The following is a 17,143-nucleotide window of genomic DNA, read 5'->3' as shown; positions in this document are numbered from 1 at the left end:
AAGTCCTCCACCCAGGCTTATAATAATAAATAAAAGCAGTCCAAAACAAGGAACAGAGCTGTTTTTCCCCTGGAGCTTCCCGTGGAAAGACTCAGTGAAACAATGTAAGCCTGAGATGTAGGTTGGGATGAGTCCGGAAGTTTTCAACATACCATCTCATTGAATTACTGGGTTTTCAAGGGGGTTTTTGAAAGGGAAATATGGAAGGGCCCTCTAAATGGTGACTGGCAAGCCAAAGAGAGGGTGGCGTCCAAGGACAAAGTGTCCCATTTCTTCCAAGGATCCTTTGTTCCACAGGATTTTAGTCCTGGAATAATCAGCTCATAAAGTCAATGATGGGGGAAAACCCCAGCCACTCATCTGGATCTGCCTTTATTTTAATGACCTATGCATTTAGACATTAATCTTCCTCCAACTTTCCACTTGCTGATTAATTTTCTGTTGACTGTCAAGCGACTGAAGATGTTTTGGAACAAGCAGGAGTAGCTATGATGCAAGTGAATCTGAATAACAGGACAGATTCAGTTGGGAACAGGTTACAGTGGCTAGAGCTATAGTGACTCTCCCCTAAGTTGGGGCTTGGGCCTCTCCAGAAAGAGTTCTTTTGTGAACAGATTAATACAAAGTCACTCTTCTCATTTTATTCAATAGAACGTAAGCTCCTTGAGGGCTGGGGATGATTTTTTTTTTGTATTTGTATTCCCAATACCTAACACAGAGCCTGGCATGTACTAGGTGCTTAATAAATGCTTGTTGATTGATTGACGCTCCCTGAGTCCCCCTGAAAGATTATGCAAACCAAGAAGTCATCCAGGGCCAGCCCTGGACACAGTTGTAACACAGGCAAAGATTATCTTCAACTCACAAGCTCCCCTATCTTTGACATTTCCTCATATGTTGTTCTTTCCTTTCTCTCCTGTTCCCTTTGTCACCACCACCATCCTCTATCAACTTTACATGCCCAGCTTTGCACTCATCATGCCCTTTCCCAAAACTTACTCTAAGGAAAGGATTCTTGTGCCAGCAATTTACCCTTTAAATGTCCATTTAATTTGAGTGCCCTCTCTTATGGGTATTTTAATTTTAAACTGTGAGGTATAGTGTAAAGAGTGTTGTGCTTAAAATCAGGGGACAGGGGTGTGTATCCTAGCTCTGATGCTTACTAGATTTGTGACTATGGGTAAGTGTCTTTCTGAGCCCTAGTTTTCTCACCTGTAAAATGGGTATAATAATTCTTGTGTTACCACCTCATAGAGTTGCTATGAGGAAAGTTTTGTGAACATCAAAAGACTATACAAATATAAACCAGCATTATTATCTCTGAGAAATAATTTGACTTTTCAGAAAAACAAAATTGGAGGAAGAGTTAAGAAACATGGGTTCAGGTCTTAGATATGCTACTAATTATCTCTATGACTTTAGGCATGTCATTTAAAGATTCTATACCACAGTTTCCCAAAAAGATCACTGGCCTATTTGATCTCTAAGGAACAATCTAATTCTAAAATCCCATGATTCTAGTTGTGGACTGCAAAGTGTTGTCACCATTAGACCAGTTTCGGGCATCAGCAAGAACAAGTTAGGGGATAGAGGAGTGGGGTAGTGTAGAAGGATGTTTCGAATGGGTGGGGAGGGTGGAAGAGGGATTTCCTCAGCTCCTGAAAACATATCAAGTCATCTGCTAAAAGTGCAGCTAGGTGGCTCAATCGATAGAGTGCCAGGCCTGGAGTCAAGAAAACTCATCTTCCTGAGTTCAAATCTGGACTCAGATACTTACTAGTTGTGTGACCCTGGGCAAAGCACTTAACCTCATTTGCCTCAGTTTCCTCCTCTATAAAACGATCTGGAGAAGGAAATGGCAAACCACTCGAGTATCTTTGCCAAGAAAACCCCAAATGTGGTCACAAAGTGTTGAACAACAACAACAACAAACATATGGTTGATTCATAGTACCATAAATTGTCTGGTCTTATATTAATTTTGGAGGTCTTCTGGGAACAACATACTAGGAAGGGCACACTGTTTTGCATGCCTAATTTAAGACTTATCAAAATACCAAAATTCCTCTAATTCTAGCTTCCAAAGAACCAACTCTTCCTGTATGCCCACCCAAGCAGTTCCTAGGATAATGTGAATACTCTACAAATATTAAACAACTAAGAAATTTAAAAACAAACCAATAATGATCCTGAACCATAGCTATGGCTCCTTTCAACAGGTTTTGTACTGTCTCTCATGCAGCCCTTGAGGCGTGGCTAACTTTAGAACATGTGTGGGAGTTCAGAAACATCTGCTGGGAAGTTGCAGGGATTTGCACTCTTCTAATTCTGTGTGGATAGATACACTGCTTCTTCACCTATTCTCCAATGGGTGTACCCTTATTGTACAATGGAATCCCTTCTCTCCAATTAGGATCTCAATTTTCTACTATCCAATGTAACATGTCACCCTTAGAGGTGATATATTATGAGCTAGATACATTGCCCATCTTTTCCCTGCCAGGAGGCATTGATCAATCAGTGAAAAGTCATTGATTGAATACTAAACCACCTTACTACTAGGTGCTTGAGGGGATAAAAAATAAAGTATCACGCATTGCTCATAGGGACTTTACAATTTAACTGTGCTCATGAAATTTTTTGTTGTTGTTATTCAGTCATTTTTCAGTTATGTCCAAGTTTTCAAGACCCCATTTAGGGTTTTCTGGGCAAAGATACTGGAGTGGTTTACCATTTTCTTCTCCAGCTCATTTTATAGATGAGGAAACTGAGGCAAACAGGGTTGAGTGACTTGCCCAGGGTTGCACAGCTAGTAAGTGTCTGAGGCAAGATTTGAACTCAGGAAGATGAGTCTTCCTGACTCCATGCCCATTGTGCCACCTAGCTGTCCCTTTATAGACAAATACTAAAGTGCTAAACTCTGGAGTACTCACTAAGAGATCTTCAGTTAACTATGCTAATGCTCTAGCTTAGAGGTGGGGAACCTGCAGCCTCAAGGCCACATGTGGCCCTCTAGGTCCTCAAGTGCAGCCCTTTGACTGAATCCAAACTTCACAGAACAAATCCCCTTAATAAAAGGATTTGTTCCGTAAAACTTGTAGCCAGTCAAAAGGCTGCACCTAAGGACCTAGAAGGCCACATATGGCCTTGAGGTCGCAGGTTTGCCACCCCTGCTCTAGCCTATCCTCCTTACATTCCTTTCCAAACCACTCTTGGAATTATTTTATGGAACAGCCATTTGTTTTGATGGCATTCATCCATTTATTCAATTCAATTCAATAAATATTGATTAAACCCTAGGAACAGAGAAGTTCCCAGCCATCATCTAGAGGTGCAGCCCCTCAGTCACCATCCAGAGAGGCAATCTCTACAAAGATGAGGCTTGTCAAGTGCTTCTGAGTTGCTACAGAACCTGCCTCTTCTGCAGTCACAATGACCAAAAAAAATCCAGAAAAGAAGGTTCTCTGCATCAAAGTCCTTGGCACTATCAAACGGTTCAATACCAGAAACAGACATGGTTTCATCAGGGGAAATGACATCAAAGAAGATGCACTGCCATCTGCTTTGCTGTTGCACCCTAAGGATCATGGTACTTTTCCTTCTGATTTGGCAAGATACATTTCCTATATGTGTAGTCTCCCCTTCTAAAATGGGAACTCCTTGAGAGTACAGACTGTCTCTAATTTTCTGTTTGTACCTCCAGGGTTTTGCACATAGTAAGTGCTTACTTAATAAGAGCTTTTTTATTCATCCTACTACATACAAAGCCCTTGGGTAAATAGTGAGAGTCATACAAGATTTACATGAACACAATACCTTTCCCCAGTTTGGGGGCATATGGCTCACTCTAAGAATAAGAACAGTAATTGACATTCATATGATGATTTAAGGTTTGCAAAGGGCACTGGACATGAGAGCCTCATCCTTAGAACATGCTCCCTGGGCTCTGCCTGCTACAATCCCTTCTGTGGACTTCGGAGCATGTCCAGGTATGCTGTGACTGTTTCTTGTCTATATGTTGTGTGGTAGAGAAAATGAACCTTCCACTTAGCTTCTGACCCTGAACTGAGAGTGCTTACAAAAGGTGTTAACATGATCATTTATTCTTTTTGCTCTTTGGGTTCCAAGGAGGAAGATGAAGATGTGCTAGGCCTCTGGGTAGGAAGAGAAGCCTCTAGCCCTATCTTCCTACTCAGGGCACCAACATGCTTTTTTCTGTACCTGTTTTTCTGTTCTTTCAAAAAGTTATGGATTCTTTCCTTTGTATAGTACATGAAAGGTACAGTGGTGAAAATCCATGCCTGAGCCCAGCACTGATGTATGAAGAGCATCCTGTGGGACCCAGTCTAGCATTGATCAGCCTGGCAGCCGAGATGTCCCACTGGGTCCTACAAGCAAGGATCTTGTTCTGTCCATCAGCTATACCTCATTTGGAAATGAATTTGGTGGGACTTGTGTTTTTTAGTAACTGCTTTAAGTTTGAACCCATTGTCCCCAGAAACCACAGTAGTATAAGAGAGAATTTGTCCCTGGGTATTGGTGAAAATGTTTATACTTCTGTTCTTGCTATATCTTCTCAATAAAAACCCCTTTGTAGAAACTAATTGGTGTTATTTTGCTAAATTAATCTGGGTACTAATCATTGAAGGGTATTTATGATATAAAGGAGATATTAAGTATAATTGGAGATTGATATTGGTAGAAAACAATATCAATATTGAGCTGTACAAGGAGAGCTCAAACTGAAATAGATCTGTTGGGAGAGCATTACACGAAACACCACAGTACCTCAGGGGTACCCTGAGAATCCTGAGGGTGAAATGTACCTAGCTTTTCTTTGGGGAACCTGGATCATCGGTATGGGTGGGAGTCTTGATAAGGATTTATAAAGGGTTTATAAGGAATATACATACATTCTTGGTGACAGAGTGAAAACAAAAACAAATGAAAAACCTGGGTCTGGATTTTGCCTCTGATACTCATTATAGGCCTTTGAGTAATCAGAAAAAAAAGTCCTTGTTATTGTCAAGTGGTTCAACATCAGAAATGGATATGTTTTTATCAGTGGAAATGACATAAAAGAAGAAACATTGCCATCTGCTTTACTGCTATGCCTTAAGGACCGTGAGACCTTTCTATCTGACTTGCAGTTTGAAACCTCCTGTATGTTTTGCCTTCCCCCATACAATGTGAGCTCCTTGAGATTAGAGAGATTGGAGGCCGTCCTACTTTTTCTATTTGTATCCCCAGTGCTTATCACAGGGCTTTAAATAAGTCAAGTACTTACTAAATGCTCCACTCATTCATTAAAGTAATTAAACTTCCCTGGGACTCAGTTTCCTTATCTATAGGAGTTGGCTTCTGAGGTCTCTTCCTGCCCTATATTATGATCCTATGATCTCATCTGGTCTTTACACCAACTCTGGGGGGTAAGTACTACTGATGTCATTTCCCCAATTTTAAGGATGAGGAACCTGAGGCTGAGAGGAATGAAATGACCAGCCCTATTGTGACAGATCTGAGGAGCAAAAGGTATACAGAGTCTGGAGGGATTAGAGGCAGTTTCCTTGGGGAGTGACATTTTCTATTGGTGAGTTCTTCCTGGAGCCTTCATTTTGGAGAAGGGTCCAGAACAGCCATCCTTTCTCCCACCCCACCCCCAACACTTTTTGATTCCCTTTTCTGTCTTGCCTTCCATTAGAACATAAACTCCTTGAGGGCAGGAATTGTCCTTCTTTTTGCTTGTTTTTGTATTCCAAGTGTTTAGCACAGCACTAGGCATGTAGTAAGCACTTAATATTTGTTGAGGATCTTTGAGTTGGGCTGAGGGAGTGCGCCACTGGCCATAGTGAACAGCATGGGGAATGGGGAGTTTTTGTACAAAGCATGGACTATGCAGAGGGAAGTATTTTGAGATAAAGCTGGAAATGCACAGCTCTGGGCTAAGTGCTATGTGCTGACTGTGTCTTGTCTTTCCTGTTAGCTGGCCAGCAACTTGAGGTCAAGGACAGTGGCTGCTCTGTAGTGGCTAATTCTGAGTGCCAAGTCCAAAGCTGTGTTCCCTGTGATCACTCAGCAAATACAGCAAAATCCTGTTTTTATGGAATCAATCAGAAACAAAGTCATTTCAAATGCGCAAAAAAAAGCTTTTTTTTCTTCCCAAAAGACAAAAGTTGGTCATTTTCTGTAAGAATTTTGTTTTTGAAATTCTATCTCATTTAGAAGATAAGAGATAAATAATGAGGCATGATATCTCCTTTTTGTCTACTGGAATATATCCTAAACCCCATACAAAGAGCGAAAAAAGAGTAGACTCATTAATCTAAAAGGGACCTTAAGGAACATGTAATCTAACATTTCATTTTATGGGTAGATACTGTGGCTCAGAGATAGGGAGTGACTTACGCAAAGTCACAGAACATGATCAGAGGCAGAGCTAGACTTAGAACCTAGAAAGGTTTTTTTTTTTTTGTTTGGTTTGTTTGTTTTGAGGTGGGGGAGGTAATGGGGCTTAAGTGACTTGCCCAGGGTCACACAGCTAGTAAGTGTCTTAGGCCACATTTGAACTTGGGTCCTCCTGACTCTAGGCCCAGTGCCTTCTCTACTGTGCCACTTAGCTGCCCCTAGCACTTGGTTTTCTTGACTCCCAATCAAGTGACCTGTCATCTATTCTGCATTTCTGACACATAAAAACCAAATTCAAGACCTTGGCTCAGTGTTTTAATTTTGTAACCTGTTATTTCCATAAAACAACAACAATCACCACACACTCATAAACATGTAACATTGTGTATCCTGGCCCCTGCTGCCTAAAGGCCAGGAATATTGCCTTTCAGCCATCCTTTAGGGTTCTCCTGGACCCATGACAGGGTTTGAGAGATTTCTAGGCTCTCTACCAATGATGTCAGCCACAACTGATGGTGTTCCCCCAAGTGTAAGGGGCAGTCTCTTGCACCTAAGGTCTATTTAACCACCAATAGTCAGATTAGTTTTTACAAAGGAACATTTACTTCAAATTAGCTGTCATCATCATCATCATCACTTACCATGTGCTAGGCACTTTACAATTATTATCACATTTGATCCTCCCAACAATCCCAGGAGGTAGGAGCTATTATTGTCCCCATTTTACAATTGAGGAAACTGAGGCAGGCATTGGTTAACTGGCTTGCCCACGGTCACATAGATAATAGTGTCCTTAGCTCAGCCCAGTTTCTATATAGCACAGTCCCAAGTTCCAAGTCCAAAGCCTTTCTTGGGCTCACATCCCAGGCACTCTGCCTTCTCAGAGCTTCCCTGCAGGGTTGACTGAATGCAGCATTCCGTGTGGAATCCTGGCTCCATGATCACCATGGCTTGAGCTCCCTGGTCTGGTAAGGATTGCTGAATGCCCCTGGAAACTGAGAAGTACAAATAACACAGGAAAGAAACAACTACCAGGCCAATTTCTCTGAGCCATAGAGAAAAATAAAGAGCGCAAAGAAGGTATCCACCTGTCCAGGTTTGGTTCATGGCATTTGTGCTTTGGGTGAACTATGTGTGATCTTTACCCTCAACACGAGCCAAAAAGGGTACATGGGCAAAAAGAGACACCGTCCCCACTTGGCAGCTTGAAAGACGTAACTTTTCTGGTTGTTGTTGTTCAGTTGTTTTAATCATGTCCAACTCTTTGTGACCATATTTGAGGTTTTCTTGGAAAGATTCTGGTTTGTCATTTCCTTCTCCAGCTCATTTTATAGATGAGGAAACTGAGGCAAACAGGTTTAAGTGACTTGCCCAGGTTTACACAGCTAGAAAGTGTCTGAGGCCAGATTTGACTCAAGACTTTCTGACTCCAAGCCCAGTGCCCTATCTATTGAGCCACCTAGCTGCCCTTTTCTGCCCATTTCTCGTTATAAAAGCAATCAAAGGAAGCTACTTCCTCTTGTGTAGCAGGAGAATACAAGGAAACAGCCTCCATATCAGGTGATCTGGGTATGTTCCAAGGTCCCCATTACATATAAATGGGATTTCATGATGTTTATTGATTGTCTGAATGACTATGCATTGACTCACACAGGAGTCCTACTTAGAGGACCTTATCATATAAATAATAGTAGAACTCTTCTCAGAGAAGCACAGAAACCTAGAGTTGGAAGAGCCTTCAGAAGTCAGCTAGCACAATCCAGACCTGAGCAAGTATCCCCACTATGACATCCTTGAGAAGTGGTCATCCAAATTCCACTTGAAGACCTCTGGTAACAGAGAACTTAATGGTCACCAAGAAAGCTTTCATTTTTCCCTTTTATCCAGGAAGATGATAGCCAAATACCCTTTCAAGCACAAAAGGGGGAGATTTTCTGGATAGTCTAGAACAGCTAAAGATGCCTGTGAGAATATCTCAATGTAGTGGTTTCCAAGCCCTTGAGATCTGCACCATTCTAGTCTTTATATACAGTTTTATGATTCCTCTCCTTGCTCCTAAAAGCTTTGGGTTAAATATTTATTCCATAATTTAGAAATAATTACAACTAACTTTATTTTGAGCATTTCAGAACATCTCTTTGATATAACTGGAGAACAACCAAGACTGGGAAACAGTTCCCCCTGTGGCTGGTTTTAGCCATTGAAGCAGGGTTGGCAACCTAAGGCATATGTGCTAGAGATGACATTCATTCATTCATTCAACAAACATTTATTGCATGACTAACATGTACTATTACTGGCCTATGTACTGAAGGGGATACAAAGATGAACAGCACATGGTCCTTCCCTCAAAGAGCTTACTGTCTTAAAGTGAACGTTGATTTTTCTTGTGTCCTATGAACCAACTGCCATAATATGTTACCACCGTCTACTATTGTTGAAAGTCACCAATGACCACCCACTACAGTGAATTTTGGCAACAGGCACGGTCACAGTCTCTGCTTCTTGACCTCAATCTAAAGAACACAGAAGGAAAGAAATCAGAACCATGGACGCATGAGTTTCTAAAAGATTGCCAACACCTACAACAGAGTGACTGGTTAAACCATAATGACTTTCTTTGCTGGAGAGCACAGCTCTGGAAATTCTAAGCAGACATGGTGATTGACTCCTGCCCCAATGCTAGTCCTTAGGTATGTGGATACAACAAGATCCTGAGTTTATGTATAGGGACAATGCTATTTCCTACCTTACCCTGCTGTGTAAATCTTATTCCCTCTCCTTCCATCTCAGGATGGTCAAAGGCTAGCAAATACAACTTAGTCATTACTGCTGTTTTGCCAATTGTGATCAATTCAATTATGTTTAAAAGTTGAGTGGCAACATGATAACTGAAACCTATAACAGACAACAGAAAGAATGCTGGGACTGGAGTTAAAGGATCTGAGTTCAAATCCTCATCACTAATTGTGTAACTAGCCTTTCTGGGACTCAGTTTGTTCAGCTGTAAAATTAGAATACAAGACTAGGTGATCCCTAAGGTCTTTTCTATTTCAAAATTTATGATGCCTTGAAAATCAATTTAAAACTATAGATCAAACTCACTAGTGAAAATTGATACCAAGCAATTATAAATAAAATCTATGCAAGGAAACCTCAGAAATACATTCCCAGGGTAATTCACTATGACCAAGTTAGTATGAATATCATGGATGAAAGGATGGTTCAATAATAAAAAAAACACAATTAACATAAATAATCATATAAACAACAGACATTAAAATAAAACACATGGTTATTTCAAAAGATAAGGGGGAAAACCTCTTTGACAAAGTAGTCATTTATGTTAACAACTCTAAAAAGAATCATAGGTTCTTCTTTAATGTGATCAAAAGCATATATTTTAAACCAAGAGCTAGCATTGTTCACAACAGACAAACATAAGATTTCCCAGTGTAAACATGGTGGCTACATACAGCGGTTGGAGGGCTGGACTTGGAGTCAGTTTCCTCCGAGGGGCATAATAATAGCACCCACTTTCCAGGATTGTTGAGAAGATGAAGTGTGATAAAATGTGTAAAGCACTTTGCAAACCTTAAAATGCTATATAGATGTTAGTTATTGTCATTGTTATAATGTAAGGGAAGAAGTCATTAAAAAGAAGTTGAACTCTGAGTAATAGAAAAATCAGTGAAGGTCCTTGAGAAGAGATCATGAAACATATCTTGCATACAGGTAGAGTAGGCGAGGTGCAGGTAGGACAGAATGGTGTCTACGTCATCAGGTCTGTGTCCCTAGATATTTTTGCTTAATTGTTCTTTGTGACACAAGAGGGGCCATCTGCAGGGGGATAGGAAATGATTGAGTTGAGTCATTTGGACTATTTCAATCCTTGTCTTTGTGTCCTCAGTGCCTAGCACAGTTCCTGGCATATGGTAGATGCTTAAAAAGCTAAGTGGCGCAGTGGATAGAGCCTTAGAATCAGGAGGATCTGAGTTCAAATCCAGATTCAGACACTTGACACTTACTGGCCATGTGACTCTGGGCAAGTCACAACCCCAATTGCCTCACGAAAAAGCAAAATAAAAAAAATGCTCATTAATTGATTGACATAAAGAAAAACTATTTTTAAACAGAAAAGCAACTTGATCATACCTTTAACCAGTGGGAAACTGTAATGGCAAATTCAGAACAATTTCAAGGACTTTTTTAGTGCTACTGCAGTGATCTCCCACCCTTCCCCATACCCCAATTTTGCTCCCTACTCCCATCCCCCATCCTCTCACATCCTCCTCATCTGAGCCAATCAGAATCTGGTCAAACCACAAAGTGAACCTGGAGGTCTGGTTCATTGCTCCCTGGAGGGTATCAACTTCAGGCTGTTGGCTCACAGATTGTTAGTGCATTGCTTGACCAATCACTTTATTGTTTCAGGCTATCATGTTATTATTTGTTCTCCACCCTTTCTTCCTGTCTCCTTCCCCGTCTTTTTTTTTTCCTTCTTCTTCCTGTAAATGGGGACCCTATCTTAGGAACATTAATTAGCTATCCTGTTGTTTTATCAGAATTCTAGGGATAAGAATGAATCATAGTGAGACAATTCAAGCGCAGTGTTTACTATCTTTGACTGGGCAGATAAGGCCCCTTTGCATGTTTATTGCTTTGTCTGTCCTCTAGTGTGTATTTGCTTCCATCTGTAACCCTTCTGAAAAAATAAACATCTGTTCCATTTGTTCCTAAGACCTTATGATAGCAATGAAACTCATTGAGGGAAGGGGTGTGTGTGTGTGTGTGTGTGTGTGTGTGTGTGTGTGTGTGTGTCTTAGAGGTGGAGAATCTGAACCTGGCCTTTCATCTGTGAGAGGTAATTCCTAGTGTGGAAACTCCTTCCAAGGATGCAAATTGGCAGTTAATCAGTAATTTATGACCTTAGAGTTGCCACATCCATCCATTGTGCCGTGTATGAGGTAAAAGATGTAAAAAGTTGTTCTTTTGAACTAATGTTCAAAGATTTAGTAAGAGAGTCTTTATAGTACTGGCTTTAGGACTGAGGACCAAGACTTTGTCTTAGAGGTTGTGTTTTCTCTGGCTTTTGCTTTATGTATTTGTTAAGTTTAGGAATCAGAGGGAGGAGGAAGGGCAGAATATCTTCTACAGCAAGGTTGTGTGGTGGCTAGAAAGCTGGGCCTGGAGTTAGGAAAACCCAAGTTCAAATCCAGCCTCAAACATTAACTGCAACTGTGAGCAAGTCAATCAAACTCTGCTTCATAATAACAACAGCATCTATCTCACAGGGTTGTTTCGAGGAATGTTTATAAGACAATGATTACCGAGCCTGGCACATAGTAGGTGTATAATAAATGCTTATTCCCCTACCCCAAATGCAGGTAATAATGAGCTATGCTAGACTCATTCTTTCCCTATATAAATCAGCCACGTAAATTTCAAACCAGAGTCTGAAATGAATTCAAGCCCAAATAAATCAAGCTCTAGATAGGTCATAATTTAATTAAAAATTGAAAATATGACTCATGGCACTTAAGTTTACTAATGTTTACTGCCAAAAGATGCATCATCTCAATGACAGTGGTAAATTCCTATAGGGGCGCCTGCAAGATTGGAATAGGTATAGAAATTAATATGTGCATTCAAAGAGTTTCCCGTAATTGTTAAGACTGATACCTTTAGGACAGTGATGGGGATCTCTAAACACATCAGCAGAAAAACAGGCAGACAGAATCTTTGGTCATATCTGCCTTCACTTTTCATCTATTGGAAGGGTGACATTTCCTTTATCCTCTTGCCAATTCATTTTGTTGGTTAAATGCCCTCTCTTTTGCTCTCTCTCCCTTCATTCTTTAGCACTTCAGTTCTCATTCCTACAAGCCATTTGTTTATTCTCATGCATTTTGGGGAAATCTGTTCAAGCTTCCCAAGGTTATGAGATCCTCACCCAACACTCAGCAGTCCTTTACTTAACCCATTGGGTGCCTTTCCCTGTCCCCCCATTTAAAATGTGGGCATGGCTTTTATTGCATCTTAAAATGGCTGAAGTAATGCACCTCTATTAAATTATTATTCGCTAATTAATAATAAAAAATAATAAATTGATAAAAATAAAACCATCGTTTCTATAAGGCTTCAAAGTCTGCAGAGTATTTTACATAAACTATCTCATTTGATTCATAAAAAAGCCTGGACTTTCACCTCACCCAACACATTTGCAAAGAGGACAAAAGATAAAGATACTCAACAGAAAGCCAGGAATACAAATACACTGTTGGTGGAACTGCAAATTGGTCAAATTATCTTAGGAGTCAAGTTGGAATTACCTTAAAAATGTAACTAAAATGTCCATGCCACAGATATCCCCACTGCTAGGCTTACATCTCAAATAGGTGGAAGAGAAAAAGAAAAGCTCCCAATTGCACCAAATATTCAAAATAACACTTTTTGTAGAAATGAAGTATGGGGGGGGGTTGTAGGTACCCATCTATCAGGGAATAACTAAATAAGTTGTGGAACATGACGATAATGCAGTATTACTGTGTACAGTGCTTACCATGTGGTAGTGCTTAAGAAATGCTTATTTCCTTCCTTCTTTCCTATAAGAAACAACAAATGTTGAGAATTCAGAGTAACGTGGTAGACTTTCATGAGCTGATGCAGGGTAAGGTGAGCAGAACCGATGACTACAATAATGTCAAAGGAAAGGTGGTGGTTTTTTTTTTAATGTAACTGAATACTTTGTAACTCTAAAATAACCAAGGTTGGCCTTGGTGAAGAGTGGGGGCGGGGGGGGGAGGAAATGAATCCTGCTTACCTCTTTGTAGAAGTGAGGGAACATGGTGGGGAAACAGCCTGTCACAAATGGGTGACCTTTTTGTTTGCTTTTGCTAACTTTTTTTCTCTTTCCTTTTTATCTTTGTTATAATAGGTGGCTTACTGAGGAGGTGAAGGGTAGAATGTATTTAAAAATTGAAGTGATGTGAACACAAAAGATATGAATGGATAAGTAAACGAATTTATTCATCTCATTTGAGCCTCACAGCCTTGTGGCTCTAGACCTCAAAACTTTGATTTTACATATACCAAGTCTAATCTTGGGGACCAACCCCAACATTCACTCCCTCTTTGTCTCCTATCACCTCCATCCAGAGCTTGCTCCAGAAAATCTCAAAATATAGCTTGAGTCTAAGTAACAAGGTCCCTAGTTCTTGAAGTGATCATACAAGCACTCACAGTAACAAATACAGTTATCAGGTATAGGACAGTCTTTTCTTTATTCTACAGATAACTCAGAAAAAGTAAAGGACCAATAGGAACCTATAATAGGAAGCTACACGGCTCAGTGGGTAGAGCACTGTGCCTGAAGTCAAGAGAACCAGAGTTCAAATCAGGCCTCAGACGCCTACCAGCTACATGACCTTGGCAAGTCACTTAACCCTACCTTAATCCACTGCAGAAGAAATGGCAAGCCTCCAGTATCTTTGCCAAGAAAACCCCATGGACAGTGTGGTCCACGGGGTCACAAAGAGACAGGACACAACAACAACAACCACATAAAAGAATGGAGAAAACGCCTAAGAGACTTACAATAGCTTGCAAGCAATCAACATAATTCTCTTCCCTTCTCAGTGGGTCCAGGGGCTTGCAGATAAATGTTTGACAACCTGCTAAGGGAGTAGGAGAGGACACCTCTCCACACACTTACAAATTTAATTTGCATTATTAACATTTTCTAGACAATCAACAACAAAACAATAAATCAAGCCCTGATTTGCAGGGTTTGCCTATTTCTAAGGTTAAAACGCTCACATTGAAAATTCAACATTTGACTCTCCTAAGTCAGTTGGAGCAGGTCTCAGCACACTCCTCAGTAAATACCAATTTTCCACATGCACCAGCGAGTACTTTGGATTCCCTTTGTTAGGAACCTGAACTTCAGGTTGCCAGTGAGGCATTCCTTCAGCATTCCAGTGAGGCCCTCTTTCCCACAGGGCTACATGTAGTTACCCCCAACGTCATAGCATCACTCTGCGGTTTGGATTCCCTCCAGAAAGGAAACAGACTTTAAGGCTGCCATACAGGCAATACCCTAAGATTTGGTGAGTTGCTTTCTCACTTCACAGTGACCCTCTGAAGGCTTGGATTCACCCGGAAGGGAAACACATTTGACTGCTAGCCAGACAACTTATTCCCTTTCTACTGAATTTGTACTGTCCAACTAACTGACTGTAAATATATAAAAATATGTAGAGTGCAAGTCCCTTGCTCCTTCAGATTATGGCTTCTGATCCCTTGTTGCTGCTTTGCCCAGAGGCAAGAGCCATGGGAATAGTCCTCTTCTCGTTCCTGGAGGCACATTTCTCAGAATTCCCATTTTCTGGATAGAAGACCAGATCCTCAAATTTGAAAACTTGGGGATTACACGTAGAGCTACCGTTGACCCTAGTGCTGCCCAGGAAATTCCTCTTCTCTAGCTGGAAGGCCAGAGTCTGAGATCTGCCTGAGAAATCCATCCCTGCCCTGTCCCCACTCCTGCAACTAGGAGGAGGGTTCAAGCTTGACCTTATCTAGGTACTTTCCTCTCAGTCTGTGAGTGTGAACACATAACTACTTCTGCCAGGGATCTCTCCAAAGTCACCACTATTGCCTTTTATGTTAGATGGGGAATGGGGTGTGAGAGAGGTACCCATACCCCAACCCTGTTCTCAATCTCTCTCCAGGAGAAAGGTGGAAGGGAAAGGTACTGCCAGCGGTATGTTTACTTCTGTACACAAGCTGGTGCAAAAAGGTGACTCCTCCCACGAGAATTTGTCCTCCCAAGAATCTAACCAGTCCTTCTCGGTATACCAGCTATCATTGAAGTTCATTATCTGAGAGGTTCCCCAGAGAGAACCCAAACCAATGAATTAATTTTGGAGTCAGCCCCAGTCATTGAAATTTAATTAGATGCCTTCAGTCTTGTCAACCAAGTGCCAGTGTTCTCTAGCTTAAGACTTTACCACAACTTCTGAGGTTCTTCTCTCACCTTCATCTCAGAGAGGTTCTAGAGGATCCAGAACTCTATTGATCAACCCCCTGCCCTGCCTTGCCCTGAGGATATCTGCTCTCATACATCAACACAACTGAAGTTATGTGTCCCTCCTTAATTGTAATAGTTGGCATTCTGTAAATAAGGAAACTGAGTCTTAGAGGTCCTAATTAGTATGAATAATGAATCCTGTGAATACTTGCACATATTTGAATTGCACTATTTGAAGTTATAGTTATATAAAATATCTTAATTGGTTTAGACCAATGGGAATATGCAATGCAAATCTGGATAATGTGATACTTCATATCATTCATTATTCGTGTTGATGAGAACTCACCTTTGGTCCAGCACCCTTTCCAGTATGCCACACTTCCTCTGCTTAGAACTCAAGGCTACTGGCTGCTTAAAAATCTCAACAATAATAATAATAGAAATAATAAAAAATAATAATTACTGATATTTAAGGAGGATTTAAGGTTTGCATTATTTCATTTGATCCTCATAGTAACATTATGAGTGGTGTGGACTGAGTAAGTATTCGTTAAGCACCTACTTTGTGCCAAGCACTCTGGGGATATGAAGATAAGCAAGCAAGACAGGTTTTGCCCATAAAAAGCTTGCCTTCAAACTGAAGAAGGGCATGTATTATGAGTCCCGTTTTTAATTGAAGCTCAGAAATGTTAAACGACTTACCAGGTTCACACAATTAGTACATGGCAGAATCTTGGTGTTTGGAATGTAGTGGCAATCCTGCATCTGGTCCATGGTTCCAAATAGTAGGGTTGAGTGGGGTTTATGGAAAAGCTGTGGGCACTGTAAAGACTCACCTAGAAAAAACCATCAAGTAGGTGAGGTTCGTCTCTGGTCCTCTTCTCTTCCTGTCTACCCTTCTTTCTCTTGGTCAACAGCCCCTCCTTCTCAGTGTCCCCATGCTTTTCTTTCTTGCCTCCCTGAGCCTATTCCATATTCTGGACGTGTTTTCCCCTGTACTTCTTCCCCATCAAGAGCTATCTGTTTAATGTACCATCTGTTTTTCAGGCAATATTCACATGGAAAGAGCATTGAAGTTCAGAAGACCTGATTTCAAATCTTAACTCTCACACTCACTGACTTGGGCAAGTGACTTCCCCTCTGTGAGCATCTGTTTCCTCCTCTGTAAAATAGGGTTGGATTAGATGAATTCCAAGGTCCCTTTCAGTTCTTGTAATCCATGAATCCAATTTTTAACAAAATCCACCCATTATTTTACCCCACAAAACAAATGGTCTGGAAATCTCAGTTGGAGATACAAATGGTGTTAATCAGGGTAGCCCTTGGAGTCTCTTAATTCATACCAAGTTGGTGAGACAGCTCGAAATATGCCCATTGCTGAAATGTAAGGATCCTGACAGAGAATTGTGTTGGCTGCTTATTCTAGACTCCTCTTTGGGCTGGTAGAGCTGTAGAGTATCGCAAGGAAACAGTGCCAAGGAAGTATTTATAAGCCTCTGGGAGACAGGGGCAAGAGCAAGTTTCTCATTAGGAAGCTAGAATTTCTTTTTAGCCCCACCCTTACTCAGGGGAGCATCCAATGTGAGCTGTTACAAGGGGAATTATGATAAACTTGGACTTGCCAACCTTTCCCTCCCTCTTTAGGATGATCCTGGGTGTGTCTCTGTCCTAAAATAAGGTGGAAAGAACATAGGTCTTAAAATCCTAA

At 40.9% G+C, this 17,143-nt stretch overlaps 1 long non-coding RNA gene across 2 annotated transcripts in view; it reads right to left on the bottom strand.

The window, feature by feature from the left end:
• Positions 1-16,937, bottom strand: part of LOC110214925 (uncharacterized) — a 111,494-nt gene extending 94,557 nt beyond the window's left edge. The window contains exons 1-2 of one of the 2 annotated variants that reach the window (XR_013486154.1): positions 16,138-16,937; positions 12,967-13,009 (exon numbers count right to left, since the gene is read on the bottom strand). This is a non-coding gene — a long non-coding RNA (uncharacterized LOC110214925). The remainder of the gene's footprint in view (positions 1-12,966; positions 13,010-16,137) is intronic. The other variant, XR_002326391.2, reaches the window with a different exon arrangement.
• Positions 16,938-17,143: the final 206 nt, after the last annotated feature.

This window comes from Phascolarctos cinereus, unplaced genomic scaffold (genome assembly GCF_003287225.1).
Source record: "Phascolarctos cinereus isolate Bilbo 61053 unplaced genomic scaffold, phaCin_HiC Scaffold_4;HRSCAF=312, whole genome shotgun sequence".
In the NCBI taxonomy this organism is placed as follows: domain Eukaryota; kingdom Metazoa; phylum Chordata; class Mammalia; order Diprotodontia; family Phascolarctidae; genus Phascolarctos; species Phascolarctos cinereus.
The sequence above is the reverse complement of the archived record's forward strand: the minus strand, read 5'-3'. Positions and strand labels throughout refer to the sequence as shown.